The sequence below is a fragment of the Mauremys mutica genome, chromosome 2, assembly GCF_020497125.1.
Source record: "Mauremys mutica isolate MM-2020 ecotype Southern chromosome 2, ASM2049712v1, whole genome shotgun sequence".
In the NCBI taxonomy this organism is placed as follows: Eukaryota; Metazoa; Chordata; order Testudines; family Geoemydidae; genus Mauremys; species Mauremys mutica.
The window spans coordinates 249,887,237-249,901,832 of NC_059073.1; positions in this window are offsets into that span (position 1 = coordinate 249,887,237).

Sequence of the window (14,596 nt, forward strand, 5' to 3'; positions counted from 1 at the left end):
TCCCACACCCCAAACCCTTCATCCCCAGCCCCAGACAGAGCCCTCCCACCCCACCGCACCCCTACCCTCTGCCCTAGCCCTGAGCCCCTCCCTCACCCCAAACCCCCCAGTCCCAGCCAGAACCCTCATCCCCTGCACCCTAACACTCTGCCCCAGCCCTGAGCCCCCTCCTGCATCATGAACCCCTCCTCCCCAGCCCCCCACACACCCCTCCCAGAGCCTGCACCCACACCCCCTTCCCACACACCCTCTCCTGCCCCCAAACTCCCTCCCAGAGCCTGCAACCCTCACCCCCTCCTGCACCCCTGCTCCTTGCCCCAGCCCAGAGCCTGCACCCAAACTCCGTCCCAGAGCCTGCACCCCAGACCCCCTTCCCCACCCAAACTCCATCCCAGAGCCCAACCTCTCACCTCTTCTGCACCCAAACTCCCTCTCAGAGCATGCACCCCAATCCCCTACCCCAGCCCAGGGCCTGCACCCCACCCAAACTCCCTCCCAGAGCCTTAGGCGGCGAGGGGGGGGTCAGGTTCTGGGCACCCCCAACATTTCTACAAAACTGCCACCCCTGCACCTAGGTGCACTTAGGGGGTGGGCCAGGCCCAGATAAAGATGCGACCCAGCTGTGAGGGGTAGGGGAGACTAATAATAGAAGGCCTTCAAGGCAGTAGATCTAGATGGAGAGTAGGATTTGAGATCCTTTCCTAAGAAGAGAGTTCTGGAAAAGACTATGGGAGATACTGGGAAGATACAGGTGAAGCAAGCTCCTATGCATAGGTAGATTAAGGTTTCCTGGGGCCCTGGGCTAAAGCAAGTGGAGGGGCCCTCCCCACCCCACCTCTTCTGCCTGTTCTAGTGATGTTATAGTAATGTTATAACTTCATGTATATAGTTATGAGGCCGAAAATTTATCCTCATGGCTTAAAGCAAGCCTAGGCAAAACTCTCCAAGAACGGAGAGGCAGTTCACACCTCATCAGGGCAGGTATGGGATAAACCCAGCCCAGCCTCACAGGAACAAAGGATCTGTTGGACTTTCGAGTGAGTCACCCCCCTTCCTTTGGTCAGTTTGGGACTACTATGAGGTAATGGCTCACCTGACTCTGAAGGGGGGAGGGCAAAGCCAAGAGGGAAGAAAGACCATGATAAAAGAGAGAGACATTTGCCCTGCTCTTTCTCTCTCTCTTCCACCTACATGTAGAGATGTCACACCAAGCAACTGAAGTGCTGATCAAAGGGGAGAGCCTGGCTGAAGAAGAAACAGCCAGCCAGTGGTGAGAAGCATCTCATTTTTTTTTATCTAAGTTTGTAAGGACATTGAAAGTGTTAAGATCATCTTAGAATGCATTTTGCTTTTATTTCATTTGACCAAATCTGACTTGTTATACTTAGATTTTAAGTGATTATAAGTTAATCTTTATAGTTAACAAATCTGTTTGTTTGTTCTACCTGAAGTAGTGCATTTGGTTTGAAGTGTGACAGAGGCTCCCCTTGGGATAACAAGCCTAGTACACATCAATTTCTTTGTTAAATTAACAAAATCATATAAGATTGCAGCATCCAGCAGGCATAACTGGACACTGCAAGACGGAGGTTCCTAGGGTTGTGTCTGGGACCAGAGATATTGGCTAGTGTCATTCGGTTGCACAATCCAAGGAGCAGCTTACATGCCAGAGGCTGTGCGTGAACAGCCCAGGAGTGAGGGTTCTCACTGCAGAGCAGGGTAAGGCTGGCTCCCAGAGTTAAGGATTGGAGTGACCTAGCACATCACTAGTCCAGATAACACCAGAGGGGAACATCACACCCCCTTTCCCCCATGGCCCCAAGACTGGAGAAGCTGTGTGTCATAGGTTTCTTCCCCACTTGGAGCTGTTGGGTTCCAAGATGGGGACCTGCATGGACTCCTCTAAACTAAAATCCTAGTTTAGATCTGGTTTTCGCTGCCACCAGTTAAGTTTAAAGTGGATAATACACTGCCTGCCCCCCAAGCTTCCCCTGGGGAACCCAGATTCAAACCCCTTGAATCTCACCAGAGAGAGAGAAACAGCCAGTTCCCCTCCCCCCTTCCCTCTCTCCAGCCTGCTCCGGAAAGATTACACACCGAGTCAAATCCTTGACTCAACACAAAGAGGGACTCACCTCCCCCTCCCCTTCCCTAGTCCTTGGGAAAAATACCTTGATTCAAACTCCTTGAATCAAACAAAGAGGGATTCACCTCCCCCTCCCCTTCCCTTGAAAATGCAAACAAGAGAAGAATCAATCAAGTCCTAAAAAGAAAAGATTTTATTAAAGAAAGAAAAAAGTACACTCTCTCTGTATTACCAGGATGCAAAAATACACAGAGTCTAACCTATAAACCTGGAGAGGCTCTCCCCCCCCCCCTTCTCAGAATAATCAAAGTAACAGCAAACAGAAATAAAGATATTTCTCCAGCAAACACACAATTGCAAATATAGAAAGCAACTCAAAAGACTAATCTGCCTTTTTAACTAATACTCACTATACTGGATAGTAGGAAATACTCTAGGAGAACTTGGAGACATGTCTGGCCTCTCTTAGATCCAAAGAGAGCACACAGAGCAAACAAGGAACACAGACAAAGCCTTCCCTCCACAGAGATTTGAAATTATCCTGTCCCTTGATTGGTCCTCTGGTCAGGTGTTTCTCAGGTTACTGAGCTTGTTAACCCTTTCCAGGTAAAAGAGACCTTAACCCTGATCTGTTTATTTATGACACTGTGCCTCCATGCCATGGCTTCGGGGCTGTGTCAGGGAGCGAGACTCCTCCAGTCCTAGGGCCACAGCAGGGGTCCAGGGGCTGGCATGGGTGGAGGTTATATATATCTGCGGTGCCCGGGCTCCAGGAATATTCAGGGCCGGGTACCCTGCTCCAGCAATATCTGGAGCTGGGTCTCTCCCCGGGCCCTGCCTGGATCGGGCCCCGGCCCCCGCGGCCTTCCCCCCCCCCTTCACTGCGTCCCTGCCTGGAGCAGGTCCCAGCCCCCGCCTGCCACCGCTCCCCCCCCACCCCCGCCACGCCGAGTCCCTGCGCGCGCCTCTCCCCTGCCTGCTTCTGCTGTCAGAGACGGGCTCCCGGCAGAACGGCTGTCTGCTGCCCCAGGGTCCTAGTGCCTGCCCTCCACTAATAGCAAAGCAGGCTGCCCTTACCCTGCCCTTCCGCCCTAGCCCTGAGCCTCTCCAATGCCCCAAACCCTCATCCCCAGCCAGAGCCCTCATCCCCCCGCACCCTAATCCTCAGCCCCAGCCAGAGCCCTCATCCCCCCGCACCCTAATCCTCAGCCCCAGCCCTGCGCCCCCTGCTGCAGCATGAATCCCTCATCCTCAGCCCCACAGCCCTCACCCCTGCATTCCCTCCTATCCCCAAACTCCCTCCCAGAGGGTGCACCCCCTCCCCCTTCCCACACACCCCTTCCCACCCCCAAACTCCCTCCCAGAGCCTGTACCCCTCACCCCTTCCTATGCCCCCACCCCCAGCCCAGAGCCTGCACCCAAACTCCATCCCAAAGCCTGCACCCCTCACCCCGTCCTGCACACCCACCCCTCTCCCAGCCCGGAGTCTGCACCCAGCACCCAAACTCCATCCCAAAGCCTGCACCCTGCACCCCTCCTGCACCCTAATCCCAGTCCAGGATCTGCACCCCAGACCTCCCGCCCTGAGTCCCCTCCCAGAGCCTTAGGCAGGTGAGGGCGGAGTTGGGGGGCGGGTTCTGGGCACCACCAAAATTTCTACAAACTTGCCACCCATGGGTGCTGGGGCTTCTCCTGCCGCCCCCTATGCTTCTGTGGGGGACCGGAGTCAGGGCACTGGGGCTTCTGCCCTGCCCTGCCCTCCCCGGCTGGTAAAATTGGCATAAGACCACCATCTAGCTGAGACAAGTTTATCTGAAACTTCCAGCTTAGTTCAGACAAATTTAGCTTCACCTGGCCCAGCCAGCTGGGAGATCCCTGGCCTCTAATAGTCACAAGGATTCTACCTTGGAGGTCAGCAAAAGGACACACACCCATAGCAGGCAAAATTCATCCCTAGTGTAATTCATTAACTGCGCTCAACAGCATTCCCTCCCCTAGTTTTCATTAGCTAATTTAAATTCTTAATGCCACAATTAGGCTGTAAAGTTAAGAGGCTAGATTCTAACCCCTGCCCAAACTCTGTATGATACTCCAGTGGTGTATAAGTGCCAAAAGGGAACATGTGGTTTGCCTTAAACATCCCCTGCCTTTTGCAGGCCCTGGTGCAGAGGGCATGCTGCAAGTGAGAGGGGATGTGGTCATAGCCCTCAGCTCTATGGGGATTCTGGGCTGCAAAGCAGCACTGGTTAGGCTATTGTAGATAAGAACCTTCCCTGGGGCAATTGTACCTTACTCCAGGGGCAGAAGCCCAGAATATGGGTAGTACAAGCCACCTCTATTTACCTCCACTCCTGCTCATGGGCTGCACTTCCTGCACTGTCTCTCTCAGTAGATATAGCACAGAATCTAGTCTAAGGGTTGGTTAAATCATTCTGATTACATTGCCTGTTAGAAGGCTCCATCTGGTATTTTCTTTTTAAATTGCAGGCCCAGCTCCAAGTAACTGAGCTTGAATCTTCTGCGTGGCAACACTTGAATTGCCACTAGACACTTAGCAATTGTGTAGACAGTTAAAATAAGTAAATAAACAAAAATAGCACGCTGGCCCAGCCCCCTTTCTTCTTATATTTAATAAGCATCTTTATCCTGTTTGCAGTGCTGCAGGGCTACAGCAACAGAAGCCTATTTTAAGTTGACTCAGGCTCTTGAAGAGCATTGAATTGATTGAAAACTGCATTACCTGCCATACATACACCATACAGAAGCTGTGTCTGCATGAGATTGCAGTGACACCTGGTGGGTGTTTAGGATCACTATTTAGGATCACATTATTAATTATTATTATTATTATTTATTATTATTTAAATGTCCAAGGCTGAAGTAAGTGGGAAAAGCATGACCTTATTCAAGAGGTTTGTGTGATTTGGACCAAGTGCCATCTAGGAAGTTCTCATTATCAGCACATCTAAATGCAACTACTCACTTGGAGTTGGTTCAACTCCACCTTTGATGTTTACTTGAGCTTTTCTGTTTCAAATATATTATGAATCAAAAATATAGCTCCATGTTATTTTTATTTCCCCCACCCCTATAATAAAGAGCTGCCCCATAGAGGAAATAATAACCGTCCTTTATAGAACTGAGATAGTGCTTCCTAGTGGACTGAATTCAGGCTTGATACCTAGGAATTCTTGAGTTTTAATCCTGGGTCTACCATTGACTCTGAATGATATTGGTAAGTCATTTCACTAGTGCTTTACCATCCCCATCTGTAAAATGGGTGTAATACTTACCTCTCTACCTTGCACGGAGGTTGCAAGTATTATTTAATATTTGCATTTGAAAATCTAAAACATTGTAAGAGTACTAGTATATTTGCTATATATTCTATTAAACTATGTGAGCCTGGTATTGGAGAGCAAACAGTGGTGAATTCTTCGAGAGGTTATAAAAGTTAAATTTAAATACTTTACTTTCAAACACTTCTGCTTCTCTAGTGCTTCTGAGTTACGGTGATGCACGCACCCAAATTGTAGTATAAACAGCATTCACTATAAACTCAGTCCTATCATAAAATGATTAGAACAAACAGCTGCATTTTAATTACTAGGTCATTAGTTATTATTTCCCATTGAATCAGTCTATAATATGGAAGTCAGTAAGTGTTTTCAGTTCTACTTTCTCCAGTTGAAACTAGCAATAACTAAATGACTCACACAAAACACCTTTATCTTTAACATCATCTGTTTGACACAAGTCCTGCTTCAGGGTGAATATGCCTCTCTATTTATTTCTGTCCTTTTCCACACCACACCAGACAATGCCACACAATACTGAAGTGCACAAGGCAAAGTTGAAATAAAGTATAATAGCAGAAGGAATGAGAAATTAAGGGAGGAAAGATCTGCTTTCAGCTGAGGTTTGGAAATATCTGGAACAATGATGAGGTGGAGAGACCAGGGCCGGTGCAAGGATGTTTCGCGCCCTAGGCGAAACTTCCACCTTGAGCCCCCCCGCCCCCCCCTGCGCACCCGCCCTGAGGTGCCCTCCCCTGCGGCAGCTCCCCCCCGCCACCCTGAGGCGCCCCCCTTGCGGCAGCTCCCCACCTCCCACCCTGCGCCCTGAGGCGCCCCGCTTGCGGCAGCACCCCGCCCCAGCTCACCCCTGCCCCGCCTCCTCCTTGAGCACGCCGTGGCCGCTTCACTTCTTCCACCTCCCAGGCTTGCGGTACCAATCAGCTTAGGTGCCGCAAGCCTGGGAGGTGGGAGAAGTGAAGCGGCCATGGCGTGCTCGGGGAGGAGACAGGGCAAGGGTGAGCTGGAACAGGGAGTTCCCCTGTGTGCTGCTCCCCCCACCCCCTTACTTGCTGCAGGTGGCCCTCCCTGTGCCCTCCTGCCCCAGCACCCTCTGCCCAAATGCCAGCGGTGACCTGGGCGGCCAAAGATCCGGCCGCTGCGGTCACTGCCGAAGAAAATGGTGCCCCCCAAATGCCAGTGCCCTAGGCAACCGCCTAGGTCACCTAAATGGTTGCACCGGCCCTGGGAGAGACACAAGAAGACCATTTCAAATGGCAGGAGCTGCAAAGGAAGAGATCATTCTTGTAGACAAGAATTTGATGGCTATGATGAGACAGAGGAGGCCAGTGTTGGCATGTTTTGGAAGTGAAATGAGGAGTAGAGAGAGCTACAGTATGTGAAGGAGGCTGGAGTACATCCAAGGAGGGCAGTTCTGACATGGCTGGGGAACCAGTAGACTCTTTTGAACATCCACATCTCATTCTAAATTACACTTATCATAGGTTAAGGGAAAAGCAAAATATGGGCAGATGGAAAATATTAAAGACTCTATGACAGAAAACAGCATGTCTCTCTTCTGGGGCAAGCTGCATCTGACCTGAACACAAAATGGCAGCTACCTGCAGCTGATAGCAGCCTCGACTGGCAGAAAGTGGAAGGGAATCATAGAAGTTATATGGCAAGTTTCACGTTATTCTTTTAATAGGTGACAGGAAACAGACAACAAAATGTATGTTTGGGGACTAGGCACTAGGTGTCAGTATTGCCCTGTGTACTGTGCTGCACACATTGTTCTTTGAGTGCCCCTGCCTCCTCTCTCATCTCCATACATGCTTTCTTGACCCATCTAATTGCTATGGATTGTACTTCAGCCAACATCAGCAGTATAGAAGCGCAGGTCATGAAACACCAGCTCTGCTGGGCTGGCCACTGTGTACGTGTGCCTGACACTCGGCTCCCGAAGCAGGTACTCTTCTCTCAGTTCAATCAGGGAAGACTTAAGGGCTCACAGAGGGCAGCGGAAGCACTTCAAAGACACATTGAAAGTACACCTTAAAAAGGGAGGCCTCAACTCAACAAACTGGGAGGACTCGGCACAGAACAGAACACAGTGGTGCCAGGTGCCACACCATACACCAAGCCACAGCTCACTTTGAGGAGAACAGACGTGCTCATGAGACAGAGAAGCGAAAAAAAGGAGGAAAGAAAGAGCACAACAGTACAGCCAACAATTGTCTCCTCTGAGATTACACCTGTCACTTCTATGGGAAAAACTGCAGGGCACGAATTGGGCTCCTCAGCCATTTAAAAACCCACCAATGAACCCCCTAGGCAGACATCATGCTCGTAGCAAGGGAGAGCTGAAGAGAGAAAAGAAGATTGTACTTCAGGTTAATTGTCTGTAACTGTCATGTAAGGGACATGAAAAATCCCTGCCTTAACTATGCAGCACCATAAGTAGGGCCCTACCAAATTCACGGCCATGAAAAACAAATCACAGGCCGTGAAATCTGGTCTTTTGTGTGCTTTTACCCTATACTATACAGATTTCATGGGGGACACCAGTGTTTCTCAAATTAGGGGTCCTGACCCGAAAGGGAGTTGCTGGGTGGTTGCAGGGTTATTTTAGGGGGGTCCCAGTATTGCTATCCTTACTTCTGCACTGCCTTCAGAACTGGTTGGCCAGAGAGCGGTAGCTGTTGGCCATGTCCCCAGCTTTGAAGGCAGCACCCTGCCAGCAGCAGTGCAGAAGTAGGGGTGGCAATACTATACCATTCCACCCTGACTTCTGCGCTGCTGCCTTCAGAGCTGAGCGACTGGAGAGTGGCAGCTACTGACTAAGGGCCCAGCTCTGAAGACAGCCGCGCAGAAAGGTGGCAATACCATACCACACTTACTTCTGTGCTGCTTCAGTAACCTTGCAAACCGCACACACACACACACGCACACACACGCACACGCACACACACACACACACACACACACACACACACACACACACACACACACACAACTCCCGGCCTGAACTAACTACAAACTAGTGCCATGACGCTAGAAAAGTGTTCTGTGCTGTGTTCATCACCCTAATACCCTCTCAGTTTACAGTGTACTTATAATTCTCACAGGAATTAAATTTGAGAGTAATGAATAATACCTTAGCCTAGATTTTTATTAGGGGAACATAAGAACGGCCGTACAGGGTCAGACCAAAGGTCCATCTAGCCCAGTATCTGTCTACCGACAGTGGCCAATGCCAGGTGCCCCAGAGGGAGTGAACCTAACAGGCAATGATCAAGTGATCTCTCTCCTGCCATCCATCTCTACCCTCTGACGAACAGAGGCTAGGGGCACCATTCTTACCCATCCTAGCTAATAGCCATTTATGGACTTAGTCACCATGAATTTATCCAGTTCCCTTTTAAACATTGTTATATTCCTAGCCTTCACAACCTCCTCAGGTAAGGAGTTCCACAAGTTGACTGTGCGCTGCGTGAAGAAGAACTTCCTTTTATTTCTTTTAAACCTGCTGCCTATTAATTTCATTTGGTGACCCCTAGTTCTTGTATTATGGGAATAAGTAAATAACTTTTCCTTATCCACTTTCTCAACATCACTCATGATTTTATATACCTCTATCATGTCCCCCCTTAGTCTTCTCTTTTCCAAGCTGAAGAGTCCTAGCCTCTTTAATCTTTCCTCGTATGGGACCCTCTCCAAACCCCTAATCATTTTAGTTGCCCTTTTCTGAACCTTTTCTAGTGCTAGAATATCTTTTTTGAGGCGAGGAGACCACATCTGTACAGAGTATTCGAGATGTGGGTGTACCATGGATTTATATAAGGGCAATAATATATTCTCAGTCTTATTCTCTATACCCTTTTTAATGATTCCTAACATCCTGTTTGCTTTTTTGACCGCCTCTGCACACTGCGTGGACATCTTCAGAGAACTATCCACGATGACTCCAAGATCTTTTTCCTGACTCGTTGTAGCTAAATTAGCCCCCATCATATTGTATGTATTGTTGGGGTTATTTTTTCCAATGTGCATTATTTTACATTTATCCACATTAAATTTCATTTGCCATTTTGTTGCCCAATCACTTAGTTTTGTGAGATCTTTTTGAAGTTCTTCACAATCTGCTTTGGTCTTAACTATCTTGAGCAGTTTAGTATCATCTGCAAACTTGCCACCTCACTATTTACCCCTTTCTCCAGATCATTTATGAATAAATTGAATAGGATTGGTCCTAAGACTGACCCTTGGGGAACACCACTAGTTACCCCTCTCCATACTGAGAATTTACCTTTAATTCCTATCCTTTGTTCCCTGTCTTTTAACCAGTTCTCAATCCATGAAAGGACCCTCCCTTTTATCCCATGACAGCTTAATTTACGTAAGAGCCTTTGGTGAGGGACCTTGTCAAAGGCTTTCTGGAAATCTAAGTACACTATGTCCACCAGATCCCCCTTGTCCACATGTTTGTTGACCCCTTCAAAGAACTCTAATAGATTAGTAAGACACGATTTCCCTTTACAGAAACCATGTTGACTATTGCTCAACAGTTTGTTTTTCTATGTGTCTGACAATTTTATTCTTAACTATTGTTTCGACTAATTTGCCCGGTACCGACGTTAGACTTACTGGTCTGTAATTGCCGGGATCACCCCTAGAGCCCTAACGTATCATTCAAAACATTTTAAGGGTAGTCTTTCATTTTAATCACACCTTCATAAATCAAGAATAACTCCTTTAACTTTACTGAAGTTAGTCCAGACTTACACAGGTATAATTGAGAAGAAAATCTGGTCTGTGTCAGCACAGAAAGCCTTTCGAATCTAGACCACTGGTTCAAATCCAGCTAACTCTAGTAGTTATCATTTGATGGCTCTTTAGTACCCTATGTGGAATGTGCGGTGGTGGGAGGTTCCAGTGAGTATATGTTCACCAGCCCTTGTCCTTACTGACAGTCTCAGTAGAGAGGCCCCAAGTTGAATGGACCATGGGGAATGGACAACTCTCTCATACACAGAAGAGAGTGCTTCAAACAAATTAGCAAAGCAATGTGGGGAGGATAAGTGTTGGAAGTGGTACCTGTTCCAAACAAAAACTTAAAACGTTAAATATAACATCTAAAACAGGATGGCATAGGCTCCCAGCCAGAGGATAGTATGGAAAGGATCAACATGATTTCCATGAGTATATAAGAATAATCACCTCGCCACTCCCACCTCCCATACACACACCACTTGCCCACCCATTCTGTTTCCTCGGTACTGGGATGGCCAGGGACCCCATCCATAAGAAGAATGTGACTGGACTAAGCTGTAGGGACTTACCCTAGCCTAGGGGGATATAAAAGGAGAGAGCACTGGAGAGTTTCTTGCTGGGGGGTGGTCTGAGTTAGAAGCCAGAACCACAACTAATCAGGAAAGAGATCTTGGAGTCATCGTGGATTGTTCTCTGAAGCCATCCATACAGTGTGTAGTGGCAGTCAAAAAAGCAAACAGGTTAGGAATCATTAAAAAAGGGATAGAGAATAAGACGGAGAATATCATATTGCCCTTATATGAATCCATGGTACGCCCACATCTTGAATACTGCGTACAAATGTGGTCTCCTCGTCTCAAAAAAGATATACTGGCATTAGAAAAGGTTCAGAGAAGGGCAACTAAAATGATTAGGGTTTGGAACGGGTCCCATATGAGGAGAGATTAAAGAGGCTAGGACTTTTCAGCTTGGAAAAGAGGAGACTAAGGGGGGATATGAGAGGTATACAAAATCATGAGTGGTGTGGAGAAAGTGAATAAAGAAAAGTTATTTACTTGTTCCCATAATATAAGAACTAGGGGGCACCAAATGAAATTAATGGGCAGAAGGTTTAAAACAAATAAAAGGAAGGTCTTCTTCACACAGTCAACTTGTGGAACTCCTTACCTGAGAAGGTTGTGAAGGCTAGGACTATAACAGGGTTTAAAAGAGAACTAGATAAATTCATGGAGGTTAAGTCCATTAATGGGTGTTAGCCAGGATGGATAAGGAATGGTGTCCCTAGCCTCTGTTTGTCAGAGGGTGGAGATGGATGGCAGGAGAGAGATCACTTTATCATTACCTGTTAGGTTCACTCCCTCTGGGGCACCTGGCATTGGCCACTGTCAGCAGACAGGATACTGGGCTGGATGGACCTTTGTTCTGACCCAGTATGTCCATTCTTATGTTCTTATGTTAACCTAGAATGAGGGAAGTCCTGGTTGTGAAAAGCCCTTATTGATTTGATTTAAGGAATCCTGACTGTAGGAAGCCCTTCTGGTTTCCCTTCACTTATTTGAACCACAGACTTAGAGCCTATTTAGCTTTCACCCAGCCTCAACTTAACTAACCTATCACAAGACTTGTTATAACTCCTGCTTTATGGAAAACGAGTTTGTTCCTTACTTCTCCTTTAAAACTTAACACACAAAAATGTGGTGCATTCTATTCAATAAGAACTTTAAAAGGCCAGATGTGTGGCCATCCTGTCATCACCTCCAAACCTTTAAAAACAGTGTCTTGATAGAGACTGACTGGACACACAGGACCAGCTTCCACCCTGGTGTAACTGTATTGAGTTCACTGACTGGAGTTGCATGGTGAACAAATGACTTAGCACTGTGTGAGGGGTCGTAGGCCAGCAGGGCACAAGGGTACGTGGTGTAGAATGCTGGCCCTCAATGAAAGTTTTAAAGAGGCGGGGAGAGGGTGAAGAGGATTGAGGAATAAAGGAAGAGAGGGGACCTGCTCAGCTGGTTGCCTGCCGTCCTGGAAGACTCCTGTGGTGTATTCACAATTACAAGCTATTCAGGGCCGGCTCCAGGCACCAGGATTCCAACCAGGTGCTTGGGGCGGCAATCTGCAAGGGACGGAGGTCCATGTGTTTTTGCCACCCCAAGCAGCGCGCCGAATTGCCGCTGCGGACGGGGGGGGGGGTGGAGTCCGTGTGCTGTTAGGGCAGCACGCGCGTTTCCGCAGCGGTGGCAATTCGGCAGCAGTTTCTGTCTTCAGCCGGAAGACAGAAGCCGCCGAATTGCCGCTGCAGGCAGCTGAACATAGAAGCTGCCGCCAAATTGCTGCCGCCGCGGAAACGCGCATGCTGCCCTAACAGCACGCGGACTGCCTCTGCCATCCACGGCGGCAATTTGGCGCGCTGCTTGGGGTGGCAAAAACAGTAGAGCCGGCCCTGAAGCTATTTATGGTGTTGCTTGCAGGGGAGGGGGTTCTGGGATGTGTGTGATGTGGGTCTTGAGCGGTCAGTCTGGTGCAAGGTGAGTTGAGTTGTGTCTCTGTGTAGGTAGCAGTCTTCTGACTCTCTCAGTAATTGATAGCTGTGTGTTAGAGTTCTGGATTCTAAGAAATAAAGCAGTGTTACATTGTGACCTTTCAGGAAGAATATTCATGTTTTGTTTTTAAGTGTGTATGCCATAAACATAACCCTCCCCTTGTATATCGCATAGCACTTAGAAGTGACGGGGGCAGGGGGCAGGGCTGCAATCTGATTCTATAAATTCAAATATTTGGGAGGAGGCATCTCTTTGAGCATGATGGGAAGGAAAATCTTCATCCAATTAGTCTGATACAACCAAATAGACAAAACATATGTGAAGATCCTAAAAAGCACTTTAGACATGTCTTGCACGCTATGAAGCCACAGGTCAACACTGAGAAACCATGTCACAAAAGCAAACCAAATGAGGGGCCAGAGTTTCATAATTTGTGGCAGACTTACAGGGTATGTCTACACTGCAATTAAAAACCCGCGGCTGGCCCGTGCCAACTGATTTGGGCTAAGGGGCTGTTAACTGCCATGTAGATGTTCAAGCTCAGGCTGGAGCCTAGGTTCTAGGACATGGCGAGGGTGGAGGGTCCCAGAGCTTCTGCATCACAATTCAACAGCCCCACACAGCCCAACCTCAAGTCAGATGGCACAGGCCTGCCGTGGGTTTTTGGTTGCAGTGCAGACATACCCAAAGAGGCTTATTTAATATTATGTTTGCTCCTGTGCTAATTGGCATGCTTCATGATAGGCTGGTCTGTTCTATGTAGTGGGACAACACACAAAAAAAAAACAAGACAAAGAAGAAGCAGCTAGGGTGAAATCCTGATGCTATAGAAGACAATAGTAAAACTCTCACTCTTCAAAATTTTACCCCTACGGTCTGAACCTGGTCTCCAATAGCAGAAGACTATGGAAATGGCTGCAAGGGAGGTAAATTCATATATAAATCTACACAAGGTAGGAGCAGAACTTTCAAGCAAAATGTCAGTTTCTCATTAATGTTACTAAAATGGTAAAATGGGTCATTTGGAGGTGACCTGTTTGTCTACAGATTTAGTTTGCTGTTAGGGTAGTAAGAAGGGATGGGTTCTGCAGGTTGATAAAAGGAGAAAGAAATGAAGGACCTGATCCAAAGCCCATTTTAGTCCATGAGCTTTGGATCAGGCCTCAAAAGCAGTTTTTTATAAGAAATAATCAGCTTGTAACCATTCTGTAGGGTTTAAATGGATTTCCTGCTGCACCCCTCATGCCTAGTACAGACATAACCTTAAAGGCTTGGAAGGGGAAAAGTCAAAATGTGTAGCCTTTAAATGGAGAGGTGCAAGAATTTCCCCCCATGCCTCAACCCCCTACTCCTTTTAAGATAAAATTATAAAATGCTGTCACTGTGCATGGAGCGTCATCCAAGTCACAAGAAGAACATCTGATTTATGCCCATTTTTTTTGGTGCTCTTACAGAGATGAATGTACAGTGTTACATAAAATATATATCCCTGTAATCTGAATCCATCTTGCTGTACTATACATACTAAATGTGTATATTGTAAAGTGTTAAAAGCCATTGTGACCAGTTTACATATGAACAGTTTCGAGCATTCTCTACTGTCAGTGGAGATAGAACCAGCTCACCAATATTGCTGATCTTATTTCAGCTTTGTCTTTCTTTTGATATTGCTCCTCCTGTATTGTCTGGCTCTATGTGAAGGGCTTGTGGTCCTCAGCAGAATTATTGTGGTCTCTAAAGCAGCATGTGGATGAATTAAAGAATGGAGTGGCTTTTTACAATGCTATAAAGAGTGCCTTCCTACACAAGTGGCTACATCCCTCCCCTAGCAATAAATATGAGCCTATCTCTGCAAACTGTGGTATATGTACATACAAAACAACAGTTCCAAGATAAAA